At 34.3% G+C, this 23363-nt stretch overlaps 1 protein-coding gene across 4 annotated transcripts in view; it reads left to right on the plus strand.

Annotated features, from left to right (window-relative positions):
• LOC132706028 (uncharacterized) overlaps nucleotides 1–23363 on the plus strand; it is a 228274-nt gene that overhangs the window by 93353 nt on the left and 111558 nt on the right. For 2 of the 4 annotated variants that reach the window (XM_060677077.1, XM_060677076.1), the window contains one exon: nucleotides 15605–15644. The gene's annotated coding sequence lies outside the window, so the exon portion shown is untranslated. Of the gene's footprint in view, nucleotides 1–15604; nucleotides 15645–18946; nucleotides 19447–23363 lie in introns of those variants that run through there. The other 2 variants (XM_060677080.1, XM_060677078.1) reach the window with 1 other exon arrangement.

Here is a 23363-nt window from a genome sequence, read left to right on the forward strand (position 1 = left end):
AGGGTATACTCTATATTTCGAAAGACTGGGTACAGGAATTAATTACCATAAGCAAATTGGTATTTAAAAGAATACGAGAACTGTCTCGTTTGAACTTTTACGAGTACTACGATAGAATATTGTATTTGACTATACATGAAAATTTGCCTGAAGACGCCAAAATCTTTCCGCATATAGAATATTTATGTTCTACAGAAGAGAGTGAGCAGAGCTACTGCATGGAGGACTACATGCGTTTTGGAAAAATGCAGATAAGACAAGATATCAACAAATAGTCGATCGACTATTTGGTAGTACGGTTTTTGTAATTCGACTTCATAAAACGAACCTTTTGATTTAACGCCCCTCCATATCTTCCAAAAGATACGTATGAGGGAAGGAACCACTTACTTTAACAATCTTGAAATTTTCGGGGTGTCCAATTAATTTCATAGCTTTTGTCAAAAACCGATTTTGTGCCACTTATGCTCACTGCATCGCCAGCTTTGAAATTTGGCTTTTCCACTGCAAATGTTTTTTATTAAATTATATGCGAGAATCTCCGTTGTTGGGGTAATTTCTGAAGGTTTCATTCCGGTGGTACTATGTTTTGTTTGATTATATTTTGTTGATATTTTTTTTTCTTTAATAAAGTTATTTTACGCAATTACTTGTTTTTTTTTTACTATTTATTATGGGGGTAAGGATAAAACATACACACACACTGAATTTTAAAAAAACATTTATTATTATTAGTTTACAGGTAAATTTCTATTAAAACACAGGTATGTCCCATGCTATCCTTTTGTTGATATCTTGTCTTATCTGCATTTTTCCAAAACGCATGTAGTCCTCCATGCAGTAGCTCTGCTCACTCTCTTCTGTAGAACATAAATATTCTATATGCGGAAAGATTTTGGCGTCTTCAGGCAAATTTTCATGTATAGTCAAATACAATATTCTATCGTAGTACTCGTAAAAGTTCAAACGAGACAGTTCTCGTATTCTTTTAAATACCAATTTGCTTATGGTAATTAATTCCTGTACCCAGTCTTTCGAAATATAGAGTATACCCTCGCTATTTTCAATCTTGACCAAGACTTCACCATCACATTGTAGACAGCTGAGTTTGAAGCAGGTTAAATACATAACTTTACCAGTCGGGTCTGCTGTTGTATTAATTCTGAGAAGTCTATCTCGTCGAACGAAATGCTTCTTTTCTCCGCCAAAACGTGGGGGAGAAAGCTCACTTTCACTGCCGGAGCGAAGATTCTTGCTGGGCTAAGACCTGAGGTAATTTCTAGTCCGAATTCCGGCAGCGTAATTGCTGCCTCGTAAATGAATTTTTGTTCGCGGATTATTTCCGCATTGACCACAAATCTTCCCCACGAATCCAATGCTTGCGTTGGATAATTTTCGACTTCGGACATTTTTCTCACTCTGCACTTATCACGAAATTGTATGAGTGGAAACTGAATAAAAAATTAAAATTTCTTATAGCTTATATATGTATAACCCCCACCCGTTCCCCAGATCCAAAGCGAACGCCGCACATACTTGTTTCGACAGGAAAAAAACCTGACGGAGTACCTCCATCCATCCCGCTTTTTTTTTAGACAAAGCTCTGACAAGAAAAAAGTACGTATCAAATAATGCGCCATTTTAAAAGGGGACATATTATCAATAGTGAAACTATTTATATTAAGATATACCTTTATCCTCTTTGCAAATAATTTTCTACTCGCTCACAGGTAGGATCATGAAGATCCTTCAATATTTTGTTGCACCAGGTATTTAGCTTAGCCTAGAATTCTTTTGAAAAATTATTATTTTTAAAAAAGGCGCGCTAGATCAGTTGCCGTTTCAGCGATATTTCCTTGTTTCCCGTGTCGGAGTTTATCTCTATTCTTTTGTGCATATTCTTGTTTTAATTAAATCTTGATTATCTTTTTATGCCAATTTTGACGATCATCTAATTTTTTGTAACTAAAATTAATTCAATAGAAACAATTAAGGCGAGATGATGCCCGGCAGCTGTTGTATTAGGTATGAAAAAGTCAATTTGGATGAAGGAGATGCTTCTTTTGTCCCGACAATGTACAAGAATAAACCTGTCTAACCATAGCAAAATGGGGCCCAAAACTGTGACACTAGGCGAGAGTATGCGTTATTTGGAAGTTAAATTTTAAAAATCCTTTGTAAAATATTCACGGGGAGGGTGTCAAGGCGTCAATTTTTATAAACATCGGAGGTCAGTGTCGGAGAAATAAGGGTTCTTCCCTTTTCTCCTCGTCTCTTTTTAACTCCGTTTTGAGTAATTTGTAATAATTTGAGAAAAAAAAAATTCAGTACCCGAAAAATGGACACACATTTGCAAGCAAAACAAAAAAATAGGATACAAAAAAAAACTATAAAATATAGGCGCCAATGCAGGCAATAGTTTAAATACGGGAAGTTACATTTTTAAACGTAAATTCAGATTTTCGGTGGCAATATAACTCTATTTTTCGTGTTTGTTAAGATTTATATACATAATATCAAACCAGACTTTGGAAACGTCTGGTTAAGGCCACAGGCCATTAGCTTCTAAATAAACGCGAGATATCATGAAAACCGAAAAAGTTTGAATGGAATCTAACGTTTCCTTTTGTTTCTCAAAAATAGTAATTAAGCGGAAAAGTACTCGTAGTATATTGATTAATTGTAGAAATGTCTCATTTTCTACAAAACAACTTAAGTTAAATAAAATCCAAATTAAATTATTATAAATTACCGCTTTGTTGTATTCGCTATTTACTATGCCCCAACCTACGATGACACTGGAGGGTAGCTTAAAATTTGACCTGCTTGGTTTACCTGCCTTTCGTAGGAATGCGGGTTGTTTCACGTGTCAGTCGAAGTTTAAAGAAGCGTTTGTGTTAAGGGTTCGTTTCTGTTATACGCGTTTGTTGCTTAATGCAATATCGCCAACGAGTTTAAGTTTTGTGTTCAATGTGTGTTTCATATACGGATAAATAAAACAAAAAAGACTGGAAAAAGATAGGTAAGAAGCTTTCGGAATTGCGACTTTAATGAGTAACCGCGTAACATTTTGACCTAGTATTATGTATATGTTCGACGAGGTTTCTATACTTAATTAAAAAAAATTGGGGAGTGATCAAAGGAGGCTGAGGTCGGAGGTACGGATCTTGTTTAGTATCAATTTTTGTTTAATAAAACAACCAAAAATGCTCGCTTACGTTTTTGAAGTAGGTAAAAAGGAAACAGAATTTTAATAGAAGTAACGCACGATATATCTCCCAAAAAAATCAGCCATATGAACAACGCGAAGAAGTTAAGCAAATAAAATTTTACAAGATTTTTGGGGGGCCAAGTGTAAATTCGGATTGTGGAAAGTAACAGATAGAGAGAATGAGTGACCTATATAGAAAAAGAGAGACAGAAAGGTAGATTTATTTAAACGTTTCTCAATCATCCACCCATCGGAGATAATAAATAACATTCGCTAGTTTTTTTTTTGCATGTATCGAGTTAAGTTCGGAATAGAAATATATCAATAGTAACAATTTAAATATGGTAATTTTTGGGGATTGTTATACGTCCGTCAGCGTATTAAAAATATGGTTTTAGGGGTTAGAACTTTTAAGTTTCAAGAAAAAAAAACTCATGTTGAAATTTTTGTATTCGGAAGCTTCTGTTGTTTATTAATTTATAGACACTGGAAAATATAATAATAAAACATCCTACAGTTGACATACGTGTCCTCTTAAACTCGAAAAGAGCTAATTTATCTTAGAAGAGTACGTATTTTTGGTAAAATAGATATTTTTTATATTAAATATTTGACCGATCGATGTAATTCGTCAAGCAGAAACCGAGAAGAAAAGTGACGCTTGTGGTGTTTGCTGACAATCCGACCCTGCTTCGTGTACAAATGCAATGACATTTCGGCAGGGCTATAGGCTACGAAACCTTTCAAACTCGAAAAGGACGCACTGTTTTAAAGAAAAAAGGTACTTCATTTTTGGTAAAAGTAATAGATAATTTTTTTACGCTAAATATTCCACAGATCGATGTAACTCGTCAAGCAGAATCCGAGAAGAAAAGTGACCGGGGGGTGCTGTTTGCTTACAATCCGACCCTGCTTCGTGTACAAATGCAATTCCATTTCGGCAGGGCTATAGGCTACGAAACCTTTCGAACTCGAAAAGGCGCTACTATTCTTGAATAGGTACTTAATATTGGGTAGAAGTAATAGATAAGATTGTTTTACATTAAATATTTGACAGATCGATGTAACTCGTCAAGCAGAATCCGAGAAGAAAAGTGACCGGGGGTGCTGTTTGCTGATAGTCCAGAACGGCTTCGTGTACAAATGCATGGCGGGGAGACCAGAAAGTTTTCGAAACTGCGTGAGTGGAAGTCTGCGTTGGACAAATTTTGAAAATATCTGAAGGTTTAACGAATTTTGGAGAATTCGACAGAGCTACAGACTACGAAACCTTTCGAAACGAACACACGTGTCCTGTTGAACTTGAAAAAGACGAAATTATTTTTAAAAAGGTATATTGTTGCTAAATAATAGATTTTTTTTTTAATTAAAATATTTGACAGATCATGGTAACTCGTGAAGCAACATCTCAGAATTGAATCGGGGAACGAGGAATCAAAAAAAGGTTAACAATTTGGATCATTTTGGAAGATACATACGCCGCGCTTTTCAAAGCGGACAGACGTGCCCTTGTCCAACTGAAACGAACACACGTGTCCTGTTGAACTTGAAAAAAGACGAAATTATTTTTAAAAAGGTATATTGTTGCTAAATAATAGATTTTTTTTTTAATTAAAATATTTGACAGATCATGGTAACTCGTGAAGCAACATCTCAGAATTGAATCGGGGAGTTGTGTATTTGCTGGCAATCCGGGCCTGCTTGGATCATTTTGGAAGATACATACGCCTGCGCTTTTCAAAGCGGACAGACGTGCCCGTGTCCAACTTGACAAAGGCGGAATTATTTTAGGAAAGGTATATTATTTGTAAAAAAAATATACAATTTTTAAGTAACATATTTGACAGACCATGGCAACTAGTAAAGCAGAATCCGAGAATTCAATCGGGGGCTGTATGTCGACTGACAAGAATATAATTGCTGTTAACCCGGCCCTGCTTCTTGTACAAATGCATAGTGGGGAGACATGAACATTTTTCGAAATTGCGGCCCTATCCTCTTGGGATTCTACGTTGGACAAATTCTGAAAACGACCCAGAAATATAATTGGTGAGAAAATAGTTTTTTTGTTGTGTTAACAGTTAACAATTTTTTTATTTTGGAAATAAGGGGTTTCAGTGTGTACTGGTAATAGTGAATCAATTTAATGACCTCAGCATCTCTAAACCCCCATCTTGAGACGCGTTAACGATCCGGATCGAGTTACGTCGCGTAATTGTGTCATTTTTTTAATTAAAAAATGAAAGAGATGTACCTACCATACTTTAGAAACCCCCTACTCCCCTTTGGAGGTGATGAAATAAGTTTTGGCATAAAATATAAGTTCCTCGTATTACTTTGATATAAGTATAAGTCTTGCCTGTTTTTTTTTTTAAAGGAGGTTCAAACCCGTGCGAGGTGAGGTTTGATATATGAAACAGACCAGTCATGGGGACACGAGATATGGAAAGTTTGCTGCCAACACTGCATATATAAGGAATCACGAACCATTCAGGTAAAATTTTGAAAACACATATTTATGGCAATATAGAACCTCTCTTTTTTTTAACAGGAATATTGAGACTTAGACCAGTATCTTTTTAAGTAGGCATGTGGGGTAAAGAAGACGCAGAAGCTTCAGTCGGGTACCATCGGTAACGTAGGCGATTGATATATTTCCACCACTACATATGTTGGATTGGAATTTCCCATTTGATGCTTTGACTGACTAAATGAGGAAACTTGGAGGTAAGCTCTTACGGAATTCTATCGAAATATGTTTAGTAACATATTGGTGCATTACTCTGTCTTCCAGTCAGTTTCACATAAACTTTGCACGTATTATAGAAATGCCACCTACTTTTTTTGTGTTAATATTATTGAAAGTAGTAGCTGGTAGCTGTAGTCGTAAGCCCAGAGAGTCTCTGTTTTGAACATAATACACAAAATGGGGCGTTCAAAAACAATAGACTGCATGCCTTTTAGAGTCGGCGTAAACTATGGTCATATACCCCTGATCAAATTCAGAACTAGAAAATCGTTGTGTCTCTGCATTAAAAATAATAGTAAAATTTATTGTAGGCACCTAGTAGAGTATCGAAAATTTCCATTTTTAGTGCCAAATTGGTTACTCCAGTAAATTCCAACTGTTCTAATTTTTTTTAATAATTTATGATGTTAGTGAGTTTCATTGCGATTATTTGTTACTTAAATTTTCTGCGTATTAAACCTTAATTAACAATACGCTATTCGTTAACGCAGGTAGAATTAATGACGCTGACTGACCTGATTTTGTCCTGGGGGGCGTAGTACGGTAGTTTGTACTGTGATGTTTGGTAGTTTGGCAGTGAGCTCTCATTTATGAAACTGGGGAATGTTTCGTTATCTTCAAATCGTAAACACGTATCATTAGAATTATATTTTTAAAATATTGATTAGGACATGTACTAAGTAACTAAATGCTCTAGCGAAAATATTCACACATATTGCGGAAAACGTACAAATTTAAATTAGAGAAAATTAACTATTTTTAGGGGTTGGTTTTTCAAAAAGGTGGGGATTTAGTTAAAGAACAGATAGAGACTAAAGGGAAGCTCTATGAGAAAAATTAGAATTAAAAAGTCGATGTTTTCGTGTCTTAGCGAAAGATGGATTATTATTAAAAATAATACTTGCATTAATTGTTGTCACCATTTGTGAAAAATATGGAAAATATCCTCTAGGTTCGCATACCTTTTTTTTAATTTTTTAAGGTGGCTAACAAAATACACAGACAGAAAAGTTTAGATCCTGTTCGTTAATGTAGCGCATAGAAAAAAATTAGAAAAGAGAACGTTTCGTGTATGGCATACGTAGTTAGTACGGAATATTAATCTGAAGGCTGCAAGACAGTGAAAGAGTGATGCGCTTAAGTATGGTTCAGAGAGGTTATTTGGGCTGTAGAAGTTTTTCTTTGAACAGGGTTCAAATAGCGTCTCCTAGAGCGTTAGCAGAGAAGAGTATTACAGTATTTAATATAAGCGTCCAGATTTCATTATTGTTGAGATTGCATAGAAACACACTTTCATGTAGTAGTCGCAGCAGCTTTAAAGTATATGACTTTTTAGTTAAGATGCCTTTCGAGTTTGCTTTATGGATTGATAGGAAATTAAAGGGTAGATACAGATAAGTTACGAAAAAAAGTATGTACACTATCCTCAAAGATCAGCAATAAATGAAATTGATGAAATAGTAAAGTTGACTGCAATATCTTAAAATCATCAATAAGATAGATAAATTAATTTTGAAAATATTAAATAATAAAAATAGCAAAGAAAATCAAAATCATCAATAAGATAGATAAATTAATTTTGTAAATATTAAATAATAAAAATAAAATTATAATAGCAAAGAAAGCCTACCACGGCCACATACACATAATATTTTCGACATATGAACTTTTCCCAGATAAATAGTCAAATATTTCACGATACCTTAAAACAGAAGCATGCGGAAATATGTATGAAGTTAACGCACGGTAGATGGCTTAGTAAATTAAAAAGGTATACGGTTTCTAATATCCTACTTTATTAATGAAAATTTTAACCAGCTTTTTGTTTTGCAGATATTATTGGTGGTGCCTGCCAGCTTCCAGTTCCGAGAAAAGAAATCCAACACTTTTCGTCTTTATTTCCCCTGTCCTTTGTGCGCAATAAAAGTACAGTTTGTACCCGCGAGGGTACACATTCGCAGAATTATATGTTTTTAAAATAAATGTTTTGGTCAATATTCACTAGGTGGGGTTACCTTATTAAAGAAAATCTTATTCCAAGAGGGGACACTAGTTTACATTCGAACCGCTAGGGGGTGCAGATGGTCACGCGAACAATATGAACAAGTCTCATTGACGCCATTGCTTTTCTTAGGGGTGGGAAAATATCTGGGCTCTGATTGGCTTCGCCGCCATCGCAAACTAGAGGTGGGGAGATTGATTAAACCGCATTTCTGGTTGCTTATCCAATGGGGACCAGTTTCAAGGGATTATGGGTAAAGGCGGAGGAGCTAGAGAGTCGTGGGGAAGGAGGATACGCCCACAAAAGTGAGAGGAGTGGGGGAAGCCTATATTATACTTAATCACTACTAATGTCGAACCAGGTTTCATCCAAGTAAATAATTGGCCTTTGTTGTTCTCTGTAAATCCTATTTTTTTCCAGATATTTCAGTCGCCATTTCCGAATTCTAAAAGATTCCATTAAAACTTGCCTTTTGTCATTTTTTTAAAATTTAAAATCCATGTGTTGAATACACTTCCATAAGGTAGTTCTGCCACATTTAACACCGGTTTCATCTTTTTCAAGCTTCCTAATTGAGATATCTAATGTAGGCACGCTTTGTTCCTCGTATAACTGGTAAATTTTACGCCGTATTATATCTTGATTACTTTCATCTAGACTCGAGAAAATGTCAGCATCGCTTCTTTTTTTCCTCTGAAATGGGATTATTCACAATTTTCCTTACAGTTGATGTTGGAATTTCCGTCAATGTGGCCTTTTCTTCTAAAGATGCTTGCTTGGTGGTACCACGTTCAATGAGAGTCAAATAAACATTGTTTATAACTTCCTTAGTCTCAATAGAATAGTGTTTTCTACATTTGGGCGGGAGCATCTCGTGAGGTACACTTGACTAGCACATATTTTACAGAATTCGCACACGATTCAACACACGCTGTATTGCACACGAAATAAGAATGATTACTAATAGTATACCAAACCAAAGAATATTAAACACAGGTAGGTATAAAATTATTTTCAATTACGGACCACAGTTTTAGCTGAATTTAAGTTCCGAAACTTTAGGTAATAATCTTGTTGCATTGTACGTTAATGACCACCCATGCAAAAGCAATTGGTCACTTTCTTATATCTATGAACAGACCATACTTTCTTTAAAATGGAAGAGACTCTTAATAGACTAAATAAAGAAGGATTTAAAAAAAAGTTTGCTGACCTTTCAGTCACTCCATACGAGATGTTTTTGAGGACTATTTTATTTATTTATTTATTTATTAAGTAGGAATAGATTTTTCTATTATTATTCTATTATTCAATTCAGCAAACTCAGACACTTTTTTTGAGTCCCTCGTGTACAGCTATCACATGGATAGAATGAATTTTTTCACTCATTGGACCATTACATTTTGTGCAAACTGAAGGTGAAACTATTTTCACTCTGTAATTCGGCAAATATTAAAGTTGTTTAATAGTGGCTTCACTTTATCACCTCCCAGTTGAACAAACATATTCGTGCCGATTCAATATTAGTTGACGCAAGATATCATTCACGACAATAGAAGAGACTGGAATCTTATCTCACTTGACTAGTTAACCACCAAAACTATTGAATTTAGACAAACATCGTAGCAGAAAAACATTGTGTAGCTGTATTGTGAACTAAATTCCATGGACGGAGAGATTTGATGAGATTTGTAACAAGACACGACACTACATTCAAAATGAAAATAACGCTTTTCTACTCCCGTCTGTAAAATACTTAATTACTTAATACTTAATTTCTAAAAGCTAAATGTCTGCTCCTGGATTTAAGGCAGCAAAGGATACTGCTCCCATGTCTAATGCATCTGCAAAATTTCGCATTTAAAGCACTTCTAGTTTTCCATGTCACCCTTGCCAACTTGAAACTATGCATCCAAATATATTAGCGACAGTTTTACCTCTTAACCCGACGGCTTTGCTTCAACCTATGCATCGAGGAATAATCCACGCCTTTAAGCTCTATTACATTAGGCGAACCTTCAAAATCGTTTTGTATTGGGTTGTTCGGAAAGTCATTTCGTTTTTTTTGGGGAACATGCAAGACACTTTTCGTATAATGAATAAATATTTTATTAAATTATATATTGGCCATTCTGGTCCAACACCTTTTGCCATCTTTCTGGCAGTAACATAATTCCCCTCTCGTAAAAGTTTTGGTCCTTGCTGGCAAAAAACTGGTTCAGGTGGTTTTTGACATCTTCATTTGAGGTAAAGGTTTTGCCATCCAAAAAATTTTGCAGGGAACATGGTGGATGTTGCAGTACGTCCCATTCAAGCTGTAAAAGTTTTTGGCGAGTGACCAAAGGAAGTTATTTTTGAATTGTCTTTAAGAAAATTTCATGTTTATCAATAATTAAATAAGCAATAATCAAACAAGTAATCGATATTTTATTTTTTTTTCCTTACAAAATTGTTTCTGTTGCTTTTATTATGTTTTTATTCTAAATATAATTAAATTTATCAGATTTGTATGAAACACCGATTTATTTAATTAATATTAAATCTAAATGTACATCTGGTTATACATCGTATATAAACTGGTAGGTTTATATATGTGTAGCATACTAAATTCCCAATTAACAATTATAAATGCGCATACATTTTTCGTAAAAGGTTCATTGTCAATATATTAAGAAAATCCTTAGTTTGCTTTTAGTATAAGATTATTCTCTCTGGTCGTACAGTTGGTTGTCATTAAATTATTAATTAATTTAAAGCAAAACCATTAATTTTATGCAATAAATATATAAAAATTCATAGATAATAATTAATACAGCGAGCTTGATTATTAAGTTAAGGATCCGTTTTGGCGCGAGTTTGACTAACAGTGAAGGGCAATTTTTCGAGCATACGGGCCACGGCAATAAATCAAAATCTCGCCGTGCTCGGTATAATCGAAAGTAAACAATTTTTTTTTTTCACGTATACGCACACAGGTGTCGCGATCGAATTTAACGACGCCGTGTCATCTCAAGTATTTAATCTCTCGCGAACGAGAGCGTCAAAAAAAGACCGAGTGGGATGTCTGGGATACCTTTTAACATCTTGATTGCGTTTTTATTTCACACTAAATACGTCAGCTCGACTTTTTAGCCTAATGTAAACACGACATTTTTAAGGCCCCGCCGTCGAGGGGCAAGGTTATTTAAAATAAACTATCTTTTGTTCCGATCGTACGGGGTGCAATTAAATTAATGCGTGTACTTCTTTTGGGCATTTTTTTGTTTCGGGCCCGTACGGTTACGAGAATGATTTACTGGCGTTTCATTTGTTTTTGTTTGGTTCGGAATTCGGAGACTATTTTCGTTACTTATGAAAGCATCGTGAGGGTTCATTTTTAAGGCCGCAGGTGAACTTGGCTTAGTGTCAAATTTTTGTTGTTAATAATAATAGTAAAGCAATATGATATGACAAAGCTATTGCTAAGCAATCATTGCATGTTTAACAATATTATGTTAATCCTATGAAACAGTTATCTAGAGAAATTACTGTAATTATACCTGGGGAAATAAGTTAAAGAAAAAACGAATTATATACATAATGGTAACTTTTAGGTTATTACATTGAAGGAGAATTAATTGGTTTTATAGCATTTTGGAACTCAGTGATATATATGTATTTACTATATTAATTATATTAGTTTAAGTTAGTTTAATGCAGATTCAGAAGTTTAGAAGTTGTTTTACGGCGTTGTATAAAAATAAGCGCTGAAAGATTGCAGCGTTATGATGTGACGTGATATTGTGGACAGTCTTACGAAATATTAAGCTATTTTAATTACCCTAAACCAAAAATGTCGAGAAACGTAGGATTCTTCGCCCATTCATTTGGAGCCAATTTATATCATTGTATAAGTGTGATACATGACCAAATTTCCTCGCACCATAGACAAACTTACATGGAATCTCTACGATCTGAACGCCATTCTTACTTTCCTGATGCAAAGAAAACCGTAAGCAAAGTTACAATATTTGAAATTAGAGAGAACCAGGGATTCGCACAATCTTCGTTTCAGTTGATTAGTGTGTCTGTTATATAAAACGTTCATGGAGGCAAAGCATTTTGAAATATTTTTTCAAGTGTTCTTTGAATATAAGTTAGCTATCTAGGATAACTCCCAGATTCTTGCCACAATTGACGATCGCTATATTTAATTTGTTGTTTTGGAAGTTATCATTTGCTTGGATTATATCATAATTTGTGGTTTTCATAATTGTCGGGGCTGAAGCTACCATGAATTTGCATATCATCCGCAAAGCTTGAGTTTTAAAGAATTTTAAAGATCTCAAAATATCAGGCTTATAAATAAGGAAAAGCAGTGGGTCTAAAATTGATCTCTGTGGGACACCGGATAGAATATCTACCTATTTACCTTCTCCGAGTATTTAATCATCTGAAAGAATTGATCGAAATCTAATCCGAATCTGATTTGAGAAGATTAGAAGATTCTACATTGAGACCGTAGTATCGTAGTTTAGCCACCAATAGCTCGTGATTAATTGTATCGAAAGCCTTCGAAAAATCTAAAAGCAGTAAAACAGAACTCATTTTTTTATTCCAAGCTTGAAGAATGCCATCGAATATATTAGTTGGAGCTATCGACGTGCCAAAAAAGGTGTTTATAAAGAATTGTTTCGAATATTTTCGACAAAGCAGGGAGAATACTTCTGTTACTAATAATTTAAGCAATTTGATGTTTTAGATAGCTTGTTTCAATGCAGCATTTTTTAATGTGCTTAACATATTTATCAATAAAAGGGCTGCAGGGTTTTAACATATTTCATCGACTCCGGTGGCGTTAGTTTTAATATTATTAAGAATTTTGTTCAAAAGTTACTAATTACCTTGTTTTTTGTGGGGCATATATTGAAACTTTTTAGAACTGACCAAGTTTTTTTGGAATTGTTTGACAATAAGCAAATGATAATGAACTAAAAATGTATCGGTAAATGAAAAATACACCATATGTTGTTTCAAAAAAAATATAGTAATTACAATATACATACAAATAGTCGTTCTTTGATAGTTTTTTTATCAACATATATATATATATATATATATATATATATATATATATATATATATATATATATATATATATATATATATATATATATATATATATATATATATATATATATATATATATATATATAGGGTTTTTTACAGCTGTCGCTGTCTCCCTTCTCTCAACCTACACCACCATCCATCTCTGTCCTGCCATTCATCTCCGATACCTCTTTTTTCCATAGATTCATCTACTTCATCCCTCCAAGATCTTCTGGGTCTACCCCTTTTTCTTCTACCTATGGGGCTCCCTTCTGTTATCTGGTGTATCCACCTATTTCTGTCCGTTGTTCTTACATGCCCATACCATACCAATCTCTTTTCTTCGATCAATGTTAAGGTATCTTTCTTGACACCCATTCGCTGCCTGATCTCATATTAACATCAACATATTAAAGAAACATTTATTGCTTCGCACTTATAGTTAAACTAACCTAATCATAAAATCTATATATGTTAAAATTTCGTGCTTTCCCTATTCGATTAGGTTGATATTTTTCGTAACGACCTATTGTGACGTGGAAGTCCATCCAGGTGGTTCACAATTTATTGAACTTAATTTGTTAGTTAGGTGTATACAGTGGGTCCCACTTAAGAACTGTACCTCCTTGAAAAATCTGTATTTATGGTTCGATTTTGATTAAAAAAAAAATTGTTGGATATGTCTCTGAAAAGTGCACAACTACCTGAAGTCATGGCCAACTGGGACTAATTTTTGATCTCAAATATCGAGAATGGCTATTTGGGATTTCATTAAGAACAAAGTGTCCACGAATTCTTATTCAGGACTACATAAAACATAACTTATAGTAGTTCGAATACAGGGTGCTCGAAAACTCCCGTAGAATGTTTGTTTTATAGATTTATAGATTTCACTGGAAGACACTAACGATTTTCTTAAAATTAAGTATGATTAGAGATTAGATATGAACCGAACAGGCTTTACAACTCTGTATTTTTTTAATTGAAAGGTTTTAAATGATTAAAATAACAGAAATATTCAAAATTGATTCAAGGTTCCAGTGCATTTTTCACAGGCCTATCCAACAAAAAAAATCGAAACTGAATTTTAAACAAAAATTTCACAAGGGTGTACATTTCTTAAATGGGACAAACTGTATATCTTTTACTGTTATAAAGACATGTTTTATCGCCATATATAGTTGTGAAGACACATTGCTTCAGGACATATTTATTTCTAAAATGGCTTTTCTTTCATCTCTTAATTTCTTCTCAGATTAGGTTTAACGTGAGATGTTATAGGTTGTGATAATCGTAAGACAATTCTTTTTTTGTATTGTTTTGACATGCACATTTTGAAAAATTGATGTTTGTTCGCAAAACATTATTAAAAATGGTTGTCTTCCATTATATCGTAAATACTACGATCGCGGCCTTTGTTATGTTGACGGCTCTCTTTAATGGAGTCGATGGATTCCTTAACCCATATTATCGCAAGCATAAAAAAAAATTAAAAAATACTTTTTTGCTCTGAAATTATTTATTTTGTTGCACTTAGGAATACATTACATGTGTCAAAAATAAAAACTCGAAACATACAACAATCAGATTGATTTGATACAAAAAAACGCATAATATCTTATGGTGCGTGAGCGCACCACTGGTAACACCCGGTTTCATTTTTGGTGATATTTTACAAAGCATGAAGTATGTAAATGCACAACATTACATTTATCACAAACGTAAATAGCGCACTTCATCTATGGCAGGTGCAAGATTTCTTTGAGTAATTGTTTTATCAGTTTTTAAACGTCAAGGAATGTAAGATTTAAAATCAAATCAATCACTTCGTCATCAAATAACATAAAAAATATTTCAAGCGGAGTTATTCCAGAAAGCCTATTTTTTAATTCCTCACATGATCTAAATTCATCGGATATAGATTTGTGGTGAGTGTACTTAATCTGACCTTTCTTCCATTTAACGATTTCTACGGTTTTGTGTCCTTTAGTAGTGATAATAATAAAATTTCTAAATGGATGTGCAAGAATATTTCCTGGATGTGATAAAAAAAATCATAGAATAGGTGGTGCATTAACGCACCACTGGTACAAAATGGGTTAAGTTTCTTAACGAACGTCAAATTTACTTACAAATTAGAAAAAGGGAAACTCCTGTCTGCCCTTTCCATAGATGTGCTTGTGAATAAAAGGAGTACATCAAAAGCAAAAGAATATGACATAAAAACAGTTTTGAAGTCGAGGTGTTTCAAAAAGTACTTTATGAATGTGTAGTATTATGAAGAGACACAACTTCCTGCGAAGAAAGAGCAGAAAAAAAAACTTTACAAACATTGAAGTAGAAGTGAAAAGGGTTCATTTAAATGATTATTTGGATAATCTAGTAGGTTTGTCACTCTATATTTCATAAGAATCAAAATTTCACCGATTGCGAATGCATTGTTGTTGTGCTGGAATATACGTGTATAGCCGAGCTTGAAATATGCACTGTTGCCAACGCGATCGAAATGCTTTAGGTGACGGCGTTGTTCTAAAGATTTTTTTTCTCTTTCCAGATGCCGATGGTGATATTTACACTTCCCAACTGTTGTTAAGGTGAGTCCAGAAATCCTAGGCATATTTAGTTTCGCCATTAATCAAAACAACGAGAAGCCGGAGCGAATCGCGGAACTCATTTGCATCGGTACTCCCTTTTTTTGTTCGACTTTGCCGGCCCACGAAAAATATTCATAAAAGGTGTCAAACGTTTTGTAATTTTGGCACGCGATCAAGGGAACGGCGGGCCCGGCGCGACCTTGGGCGACGTTGCCAATTTCCTGGAAATCGTTTTTTTTTTTCTTCGAAAAATAGAATTTAATGTACGGTTTTTTTGTAATATAGTTGACAACGTCGGTAAGCAAAAAATAATGAAAATAATGTCAAGCCAACTACGGATCTAAAATATCTTCTAAGCGCGCGACAGAGTTTTAAACTTCCCGTTCAATTTAGGAAAGTTTTTTTGCGTTTTTACATTGTTTTCTACATAAATGCAATAATTAATTGATAGATTTTGATATGCTTTTCGCGCGTAGTACCGGCAATCCTGCAAAAATAGTGCGAGCCGGCAACGTCGATTCGGGTACATTACCCACCGAAATATTCAGTTATACGATCATCTTGCCCCCGCCATGAAAGAAAGTCAAACACATTTCTCGGCTACCTACCTCTCCGCATAGACGGAGATAGAGCGACCGACGGCGAAAGAGACGGAACGTCACAGTTCCAGCGGTAAGTCAGCGTTGCCACATCTCGCTGTTATTCATATAAATAGAAAATAGCGCGAAACTTTGTATAGACTTTTTTTGCTAAAGTTACTTCGCATCAGCATTGACGTTAACGGTCTTTAATAGTAAAAGAACATATATTAAAACACTATATATCATTTAGATATCATATTCAAAGAAAAAAATAAGACTAATGAACCAATTGCAAACAAAAATCACACCACCCAAGGTATGTCATTCCTGTATGGGTAAATTGTGGTGCGACTAATTCTAAATGTATGCAAAAAATATTGAAAGTTCTCTTTTCATATGACATACGTGGAGGCCATGTAGAGAGAGTTGGATGTCCCACTTTTAAGTAGAATTTTGAAGATTGGTCAATGTAAACAATATAAACAAGAAATACATAAAGAAAGAAAGAAAGAAATAAAGAAAATACAAAAATTGACTGCGGGATGTGGTTCTTCATATAAGAGACTGACATACATGGAGGCCATATACATATGTCCCACTTTTAAGTAGAATATTGAAGATTGCGAGCGACATTCACACTTATAATACTAGAGCATAGTATTTTTAAAGCTTATGTTAAAACTAATGAGGCTCTCTGTAATACAGTTTTCGGGCATTTTCTGTGTTTAGTTGATTGCCAGAGTATAAAATAGTATATTTAATTTTTAAAATGTTTACATCTAAATAATAAAATAAATCTCTTGGCTGCTGGGTAGAGCTAATTATAAATGTTCTATTAATGTCGGAGTATTGTGAAAGTTCTTGTGCAATTTTTGTAATAAATATTGTGATAAAGGTTGAGCAACGCGTTTATAAATGTATAAATAACATGTATTCCTGAAGTACTTATCGCAATTTCTGGTTACGGCGTGTTTATGCCAATATTATGGTTCTGTCACTGATAGTATTATTTACCAGTAGTATATTTATTTTTGCCCTTGGCAGATATTTAAATTTTGCATGGTGCAAATAATGTCGTATAATTAATAAATATTTTTCAAAAAATCCAAACCATTAATTATTTTACCATGAACAAATAGTTATTTGGTATTAGTTATAGTATGACCAAAACATTCTGAATCAGACTGATTTTGAATTTTTTTTATGTAGATATATTTTTTAGTTAGTTTGGTTTTGGTTTAAGTTTACGAAATTTTATGTTTTATTCAGATGATAAAAAAAATCCTTAATAATAAGCATAATAAAGTATACCGAGTAAATAATTGCGATCTCAAAAAAAAAAAAGGCACAACGGCCGTGAAAGCAAGTAACCAGATACCGAGAAAAGCCTAATTTGAAAGAATGCTTATAAACTTGGCATAGCTTACGTATAATAAGAACAAAAATTCAGTGAATATGACAAAGGAAAGAGAACGAAAAAATCTGTAGGTAAGTAGAGTTGAATATTTAATTGAAATTGGTATTTTAATATCAAGTGGGGCAACGGAAACCTGTAGGGGAGGGTGCGGCACGGCGCCCCACTTAAACTTTTTAATTTAATTTATTAAAAAGTATTTAATAAAAAAAAAAAACGTTACTAATTAGCAACTATTCTATTGATTCAAAAAAATATTGTTGGTATTTATAAGATTTTCGAAAACTCTGGCTTTAGGCTAAACTCAAAAGTATCCAAAAAATAACAGTTTCAATAAATTAATTATGATTCGATATGATTGCGATAATATGGAATATCTTTTTTTATAGAATTTTTTTTTACCTCTGGTATTACGGAAAGGGCAAAAAATGTCCCAATAATTTATAATTATAATAACGAAAAAACAATTTTTTGAGGTGGGCCTCCTTATGTAATAAATTTATTTAGGCATATTATTATACGTAAATTCTAAGAAAATGATGTAGAGGAGAGTAATAAATAACTCTAATGCGCCAGTTTCCTTAAAAAAATCGCTTAATATTTCGTAACACTGTCCACAATATTAATATTAGAAATAATACCAAACTAACCAAACTTTCAGCACTCATTTTCATACAACGCCGTAAAGTATTTCAACTTAATTGCCAACCAGTTTTGACATGTCATTCATTATTTCAAAATAAAATATAAAAATATCATGCCCTCATAAATAACGAAAATAGTCTCCGAATTCCTAACCAAACAAAAGAATATGAAACGGCAGTAAATGATTCACTTAACCGTAGGGGCCCAAAACGTTAGTCGCTTAAATGTATATAATTTGTTTTTTCCGTAACTTATTTCCACAGTGTATAATTACAGTAATTTCCATAGGTAACCTTTTTACAGGATTAACGTAGTATTGGTAAACTGTTTGTCTTCGTTTGGTTCAGTGGAATATCCAAAGGATAGACTTGGATATGTAAATGAAATTATTGCTTTGTCACAACTTTGTCATATCATATTGTTATTATTATGGTATTATTATTATTATTATTATTATTATTAATTTTATAAGAAAAATAAATGCGGCATCAAGCTTTAACCCCTAAATTGAGTTAAAAATGTTTTTTTCATCTTTCTGCGATCTCTGGCGATCCACCGTCATCGATTTCCGGACGTCCACGCGGCAACCTCGCCCGAAAGCTCGGAAAAAGCTTCGCGCGGCTCCCGATCGCAAGTTCAGTCGTATCGATGGTCGCGTAGGGTAAGAATCGGTACTTATTTGTCCGGAGCGATTCCGGGCGACTAATATTCAACACGCGAAAAAATCAAATCCATAATCGCGGGTGGCTTCTCTTAGAGTGATCGGTGTTTTTTTTCGTCGGACGAAGAGAGACCGTGAATCGTTCGGGTCGGTTCGAGTCGGAAGTTCGATTCTCGGAGTGTTGTTGCGTTCGGTTATAGACGAGAAATCGCGCTCGCGGCACGGGGGGAACGACACGCTGGCGGTGAAATTCCGGTGGTCGGTGCGGTCGTTCGCGTTTGCCCCGCTTGCGGCACTCGTAATCGTTATTATTATTATTATTATTATTGTGAAATGGTGCGTCGGTTTTCGTTCGGGACGAACCTAATGGGATCTGGTGGAGGAAAAGGGTGCGACGCGCTGTGACCCACTATAAATATAGGGTTTGCCATCGGGGTAGTGAGTGCCGTTTATCGGAAGCGCGGTTTTTTTTTTCTCGAACGTGTACCGCCCTTTTGGAAAGTAAGTAACCGAGATAAATTACTGCGAACAAAATGCGTAACAATAGTTTAGAATTTAGATCTTCTAGACAGTGGTTGAAATAATAACAATATATATATATAATAATAATAACAAATAAAGTTTATTAGCAAAACATTAATTCTCTTCTTCTTAACATGCCCTGCACGTAGTGCGTTGGCGACTGTCCAAAGACAAGGTTCTACTGATAGCAGCGTGACAAAGCTCGTCAGTGTTATTTATACCTATCAAATGTTTTATATTACGCAACCAGGAAATCTGCTTACGACGGACACCTTTCCAGCCCTCGATCTGTCCTAGGATTTACTGCGGCATTTTGTACTTTGCTCCTCTAAGTATGTTTTTTTGACTACCTCTTTGCGCTAGCTTTTCTGAGAACCTCCTCATTGCGAACACTATTAATAATAATATTTATAATAATTTATTCACAATGAAAAGGACACAAAATAATATATTTTGAGCCTCCGTTTTTAAACCTATCCTAAGAAGAAGGTAGCAGCCCTAAGCAGGAAAGATACACACACAAAAATATAAATACCTCTACAATCTGTGCAAATAGAGGGACATACACTTTGGAAATAGTTTACAGTAGACATTACTTAAATATTTAATGATAGCAGGTGTGTGGAAAAGGTATTGTTTTGCAATTTAAAAGACTGATTCAATGTTTTAGCCTTGTCATATGTAAAGGATCTTTGAAAAATTCCAGAGATGTGACGTGGAGGGGTGAGCAGGCCTTCAAATCTTTCATTTAAATTGTGAACGTCCGTGCGAAAGCTGATTTTTTTGAAAAAGATGGCGTGGAGACTTCAATCTGATAATTTTGTGATATAGATTGCATTTATGGAGATATTGTCGATTTTTCATAGTAAACAATCGGACTTCCTTCAGTTTATGACTAATAGGCCTACGTTTAATCCCAAAAATTGAATCTTAGACAGTATTTCTGGATTTTTTAAATCCGTTCTGAGCCGGCCGCTGTCAGACATGGGCCGTAGAAATTCGGAACACATTTCGAATACCTCTAGCCTATTGATTGACGATGTTTTTAGGGTCCGGGTTTCCATGCCATACATAACCATGCAACCATTCATAACACTACACCATTCTACAAAGGAGCTTAAAAGAAAGAGACTGATTACAGAGGAAGGATTTGAACTTCTTCTTGTGGATCGCATGCATCGTTTATAGCAATTAGAAGATATGCTCTGTGGATATAAATGTTGACTGCAACCATTTTGAAGGGATGTGACCTCCGTCATAAATATAATTAAATAACTCCACCAAGATTTTCACATTTTTATCATCTAATAACTTTAATGTTTGCAGCCGTAAGTGCATAGACGAACTCATCTTTTAATATAGTCGGGTTGGGAGCTTAGCCAAGTTGGTTGGGGTGGTCTATCTTCATTGAATACATTGAAGGTGTAATTCTTCCATATTCTCGACAGCTCTTCTTCCAAAGTTATGTACTCGTTTTGCTTATTTCGTATTCTTGAAAGTTAATTACACAAAAAACATATTTATATAAATTATATGTAATTATTCCCAAAAAGGCACTGACGACAATTTAGAACTGGTCAAAGATCCGTCCCAAAAGTATGTAGAGTCACAAAGGGAAAACAAAATATGTCCGCAAAATTATACATCTTGAAATAAAAGCTCAGTTTTATGATGCGAAGATTAGATTTTGAATGAACAACAGAAGTAATTGAGAAAAAATGAATATATATATCATTCAAGGCGTGCTCTTTGTATTTTTTTTTTTTAATTGATATCCAAACATTAAAATTCTCTAGGGACGCTTTTATCTAGTATGCAAAAAGTTACAAGAAAACGATCTTTGATAAAATGAGGTATAGTGAGAAGGAGGCGAGATGTAACCCTGAAATCATAAGTTCAAATTGTGAACGTCGGTTCTGTATTTAATTTTTTTTACTAGGTAATATATAATAAAGTAAAACACAACATTTGAACCGATTCTGCCCAAAAATCTCCGAGATAGTAACTTTGAGGAGACGCCCTAAAAAAAAACTCCACAGACTGGTATAGGGTATCGAATTTTTTTCCTCCGTCCCATAGATAACGAATACCTCACCAACCTCAAACCCTCCTCAATTTTGAGGGGGGGAACTATTCACCAATAGACGTAGCGCGGGAATCCAACTCCGCAAACCGTGTTTCGATCGACCCTACCCTCGCCCTCAAAATTCCGAAAAACTCAAAAGGAGGATTTTTTGAGGTCGAATCCAATATAATTTTTCCTCACGAACGCGATGCCGAAATCGGTTTTCCCGTAGGTGCTACCGTTTCGCCGTACCTCCTATCAACTTCGGAACTCTCAGTTTTGATGGGGAGATATTTTAAAATATAAAAAAACGTTCAAATCGTGTTCGCCCTTACTAACTAAGCGTTTTTATTAACAAAAATATTCCAACATCGTCCCGTCTTTTATTTAGGAGCAAACAGCTATGAGCAAAAGAGAATTTAATTTAAGACTACCCTCAATGAGTACATCATACTTTTTTTTCATTTCTAAGACCGGCCGTGTCGCTAATACCGTATCCCGTTGCTCATATTGCGACAGCTGGTATATGTTATGCGCTTGTTCAGTAATCGATACCAAATTTTAATTGTGTAGGTAATTTACATCGCTAAATGTCTCGACCCGCTGATAGTTACACGGCCGTACGGTTTTAATCAAGTGCTACCATGCAGAAACCAGTGCGATGAAACTGTCCAATCCCCCTCGCCCGGTGAAATGAGTTCTAATAGTTACGGACCAACAACAGTTGAATAATTATCGACAAAAAATCGATTATTTAAAAAATGTTTTTTATTGAAAAAAAAACAACTAAAAACTGGAAGTCGTGCAAGCTATCAATTGCTTTGCATTAGGTACTTATGAATGATTATTCATCATTTTTTTTATTATTAGAGAGATGGTTATGTGTTCTGATTTATTCACAAAATAATAATAAAAAGTTAGCAATGCCCATTAGATGAAGTTTAATAATTGTTAATATTAACCAAAAAAAAAATATTTTTTTTAAATTTTAATGGAGAGATCTTTAAAGAAATAAATTTAATATCGATAAACTATCGATTTTAACTTGCTCTTCTGCTCTAAGTACAATAACACATCGAAAATAATAACGCTCTATTTGGGTTTATCGAATCGCTTAGGACGGGACGATCGAGTCGATATTTTCAAGGAACGGACGTTGATAAATATTAATCGATTCCGCGGCGGCCTTTTAGGTAAAACGTTTTGTGCGTGTGTTTGAGCTCTTAATCGACGCGTCGTTAATTTAATGTTTAAATTAAACGAAACGGTTCTCGAGATGTATCGCGGTAATTAGGAAACGATTTTTATCGCGACGCGGACAACTGTGACTTGTATTAATAGACGGTATAATATAAATCGCGCCAGGTTTCCCGAAAATCGTTGGAAATTAAAAAATAATAAAATATTTTAATAAGATACACAATAGGTGTATTTATTTAACGTGCAACAATACAAAATTCAAGCTCAGATCGAGGGGTAAGTCACCAGCGAGAGAAAGAAACTAGGAATAATTTTGTTAACATTATTTATTCATTGAATACTGCTACTGACAAAATTCTCTCCCTCCTTTTGAAAAGAGGTTTTTAAACTGTATTTTAAATGAACCTAAACTAAATCCAAAAGTGTTTTTTTTTTAAATATCCACTGCAACTAAAATAACGTAGTTTCTAACTTGGATTCAAACAGATTCTTCGCGAAAATGTTTGATTTTTGAATAGCTGAAAGTAGATTTCGGAAAAAAAAACTGTGCAATAAACAACAAATTCCAGATCTTGTAAATTTAACTAGACTGAATTTTCGAAAAAAAAAATCCTCCGTAAAATAGGAAAAA

The sequence above is a fragment of the Cylas formicarius genome, unplaced genomic scaffold, assembly GCF_029955315.1.
Source record: "Cylas formicarius isolate icCylForm1 unplaced genomic scaffold, icCylForm1.1 PGA_scaffold_8__14_contigs__length_24414737, whole genome shotgun sequence".
Lineage (NCBI taxonomy): Eukaryota > Metazoa > Arthropoda > Insecta > Coleoptera > Brentidae > Cylas > Cylas formicarius.